The sequence below is a fragment of the Phallusia mammillata genome, chromosome 4 (assembly GCF_965637545.1).
Source record: "Phallusia mammillata chromosome 4, kaPhaMamm4.hap1.1, whole genome shotgun sequence".
NCBI classification, from domain to species: domain Eukaryota; kingdom Metazoa; phylum Chordata; class Ascidiacea; order Phlebobranchia; family Ascidiidae; genus Phallusia; species Phallusia mammillata.
This window is the reverse complement of record NC_137255.1, coordinates 2,245,066-2,249,594: the sequence shown is the minus strand read 5'-3', so window position 1 is coordinate 2,249,594 and position 4,529 is coordinate 2,245,066. Positions and strand designations below refer to the sequence as shown.

At 39.5% G+C, this 4,529-nt stretch overlaps 1 pseudogene; it reads left to right on the top strand.

The window, feature by feature from the left end:
* On the top strand, positions 1 to 1,277 carry LOC145224292 (uncharacterized; annotated as a pseudogene).
* The last annotated feature ends 3,252 nt before the right edge of the window (positions 1,278 to 4,529 follow it).

Genomic DNA, 4,529 nt, shown 5'->3' with positions numbered 1-4,529 from the left:
ATTTTAGACTTAAAATCAGTTATCTAAAGTTACCTTAAGTTACCTTAAGCTACCTTGAGTGACTAGAGTACGCATTAGAACTGATGTCTCACAGTTGATTCGTGCGCGGTGACTTTTGTGTTGCGTGTTTAGCCGCAAGAGGCGCTTTCGTGGTATGCCTTATTAAAATATAATGTGGGAACGTTAATTTAGCTTTGCGTCTTGTTGTTTGTTTAGGTAGTGATAGTTTAATTATTAGAGTCAGATAAACGGAGTGTGTTCAATTGTCTACCCACTGGGTCAGTACAAATTTGGTGACGCCCTCTGACGTGATGAAATTTATTGTCGCGCATTTAATCTTCTGATAAAATCGCTATTAATAACGCCTAAATTAATGATGCAGACAATTGCTAGTTTCGTTCCCGTTTCTGTAAGCGCTGCGACGCATTGTTATAGTACGCCTGTCCAGTCTGTATGGATTTCACCAACGGTATTGTATTACTCTGAGACTGAGATACGCCCAGATTATTCTGTCAAGTTTTCAGATAGAAACCAGGCAGCATCGCCGTTTTTGCCACGTAGCCAGGCACCGTGTAATGCACAGTATTTTACACCTCGCTATCAAATCAATTCTGCGCCTGTTGGGATTGATGAACTTAATTTACCTCCCATGTGGACGGATACGGTAAAATTTTGGTTTACAACGGTGGAAAATATTTTCCAAAGACACCAGGTAACGTCCGACGCTGAGAAATTCTGTTTAATTGTCTCTGTGTTGAACCAGGCACAAGCGCAAAAGGTCAGCCACGTAATTTTAGGTGCTGTTGGTGGTTATCTTTCGTATGACGATCTAAAACAGGCTCTGATAAAGGCTTTTGGCGTTAACCCTGTTGCCAAGGTAAATGAGTCGCTTCCCGATGTTACGTTGGAAAGTAAGCGCCCTAGTGTCTCTGTTGATAGTTTGGTTCCTCAGGGCGATAACCAAGATCCAGTACCGGTCGCCGAAAAGTTGTTAAATCACTCGTTTTTGGCGCCTGATTACGGTTTGTCCTTGGAAGCATTGGCTGAAAACGCGTATGAAATCGCATCGTTTAGCGAACCAACGAACTTTCAAGCGTTTAAGGTGGCTGAAAAGGACACAATTGTCGCCGGCAATAAAAGTGTCATTGTCGACGCGTGCCGATTCCAGCAACTCGTCAGACGAAACGCCGGATTGTTTAGATCCGCAGGCGATCTGAGAATCGGATAGCAGATAAGTATAATTATTGATTGACTATTGTTTACGGACGAATTTGATTACCTTAGCTATGAATGGTCGCGAGAACACAGTTACTGTCGATAGGCTTAAGGTGGCTAATCTTCCTACTATTGAAGGCATAACCGATGCCACTGTGTTATCTAGACCCCCTGTTGATACTTCTGTCACTGAAACTATTCCTATATTAACTAGTCCAACTGTTTATATAGATTCTAGAGTAGATACCGGTGACTTAAGTAACACTTCTGCCTCTGCACCACCAATTGAAATATCTGAACAAGACCCTCACATTACTCGAAGAGGACGTATAATCAGAAAGCCCCTTCGGTTTCGAGATTAAGCAAGAACTTGAAACAAAATGCATCAATTTGGTATTTTAATTTCCACATTACTTTTGTGCGATATAGCTCAAAGTGGGACGCAACAATTTAAGCTCTGTCATGAAGCATTATTTAAAGGGGAATATGCCATACCTGAACCCATAAATTGTAAAAGGGCAGATGCACCAGTCTTTCAGACATGTTTTGGCCGACTTTACAACCCTTCGGCAGACTTCATTCGGTTAGAGGTATATTCGTGTCAAATTTTTGAATCGACATACGAATCCCATTATTATTTTTTTGGAGGTAAATTTCATACTAAGAAATCTGTAGCTATTGCACCCCCGTCCTCAGGTGCTTGTGAAGATTGGCAACACACTCATACTGCACCTTTGATTGGACGACTTAGTAAAACTAGTGATAACGTTTGGTCTTCTTCTAATGAGATTAAAGTAACTTATAAATGGCCTACATCTTCAAAAGGTGTTATTCATAATGGTATTTTAACGAAATCCACTATCTTATACGATCCTATTCATAAACAAATGAAAGGTGCTTTGGGAATTATGTCTAAGTGTAACATACATAAGGGTAGTTGTGTTGTCGGAACTAGGTTGTTCACGTGGAAAGTGCCCAACCGAGTTGATTGTCCCGTTGTTACGCCTTTGGGAACTCATGGTTTGACCTTGCATTATCGGCATACCGGCAATTTATATCGTTTGGAAGTAAAAGAATTAGGTTTAAGTATTCACCATCAAACCATTTGTTCTAAAGCCATTCGGGATTGTTATGGTATGATTATTGAACCCGCACAATGTAATGGTACAATTCGATTACCACTAATGATCAATAAAGCTAATTTTTCAACTCCTAATGGTGGTCCGGATAATGTTGGACTTTTTATTAACGAAGCAATGGATACTGTTTCTGGGACAATAAGTCAACTCACTTCTGATATTCATTTCTTAGAATGTCAAACACAATCACTACTAGCAACTATATATACACTCTTGGCCAGACAATATCCTGGCGAAATATTAAGTAAACTTTTAGGAGGACAAAGAGCCGGTATAACTGTAGGAGATCTAATGACAGAACTCTCTTGTGAAGTTATTAATGGAATTATAGTAGAAGATTTAAGACATAAAAACCTGTTTGCAACACGACCCTTAATTAAATATGTTGACTCTAAAGGTAACATGTCCGTAGGACAGTTATACAGGGATGGTTTTGTTTATCCAACTGTTAAATTTGTAGAAAATTATGCTCCGGGTAGAGTAATGTCTTTTAGAATTAAAGATACATATTACGTCTATGACAATTATACTCTAGCTCACGTTGACTCTAAAGTTGACTTTATAACACCTACTTTAGCACCTGTTAAATATCACCGGGAAGAATTAGATTTTCAACGGTATGAAGATAATTTGCCACGACCGAGTAGCGGTTTTGAAGATTTAAACTCAATGTTGGCGCTTCTCAGCCAGTCCCGCCTAACAAACGATAAACTTTACCAGTTCATTGACAGCAACACCGATCCTACAACAGAAGCGGACGTTTCATATTTGTCCTCAACTCTGGAAGCAGCTTCGAAGAACGCACTTCTACATTTGATCAGCTCAATAACCTCGCCATTTTTATGTTTTATCTTTGTAGTTATATACATTCTAGCAGGAATATGGGCAGTTTTGCTCACCGGATGGTTTATCAAGGTCTACGGCAGACTTGCATTTGACAAATTGATGGAGCTAAAGAACGCTCGACAAAATGAACAACCGGACGGTAATAATTTAGCTGACCAAGTACAGGCACAGCCCTTGTACCCTAAGTTAGCCTAAACGGACATGACACTCAGTTGTATAACAACTACCTTGATATTGGAAAAAAAACGATCATAACATTCGTTCTAAGTACCTAGTAGGTTGACCCTGTATAAAAATAATTTTAGATTTGACATGACTATATGTGAAACCAAAACGGTAAATATGACATTGTGTTTAATCAATTAAACGTGCCAAGGAAAAATGCAGGAGAATGCTACAGTAATAAAGCGGAAAGATGTTAAAGCAAATGCAAATGGCCTTGACACTATAGCGCCGCCGCGCGCACGCGTTCATCGAACGCCAAGCCACTGGTTCATATTGAACTTTATAATTCAATGAGCACAGCTCAAAGCAGCATTGCTGCTCAGTCGCTAGGCCAAATGCCGCCTAAAAAGCAATTGCAACTCAAACGAGATTGATTGCCTAAAAATCCTTACCTTGCCTCGACGGCAGCGCGAAAATATAATAATCTGTCATAGATTGGCCTGTCGGTCGAAATGGCGAGAGTAATACCTCAAAATGCGACTCAACAACTCACAACCGCAGATTGCAAAAGCACTGCAAAACCCTTACAAGTGGGAGGCTGCAAAGCCAAATTTCACATGTAAAATCAAGTCGCCAGCACAGCTACGCGTCAAACGGTAAAAAAGCTTAGCAAAAACTCTGAAAAGTACGGCAGCTCGTTTAATTTCTTATAAGAATTCGAAGCAGAAACACTTGTCAAATGTCAAAACTATTTTTATTTGTATATCACAAACCTACATAGTACTTAGAATTTGCGCCTTTTTCAATCGTATTGTATATATATACTTAATCAAAATTATATCCCTTTTGAAAAAAAAAGCCCTTATATAATCATTGGCGTGAAAATTTGCCGCGCGAAATGTTAAGTTTAGATTACAGACGTTCGAAAAACAACGTGCGAATTCAACTGTTCGAATCACACCGGATCAACTGTTCGCATCACATCAATCAACATTCGATCACAACTCCATTTGTACATGATCTCGTTCGAAAACGCGAACAACATCGTCAACTGGAGTTCATTCAACAACTACAAACAATATTCACCACACAGCGTGATATCCATCAAGCAAGAACATCAAATGGACAAAAATTTCGGCACAATCAACATTTGACTTTGGAGCA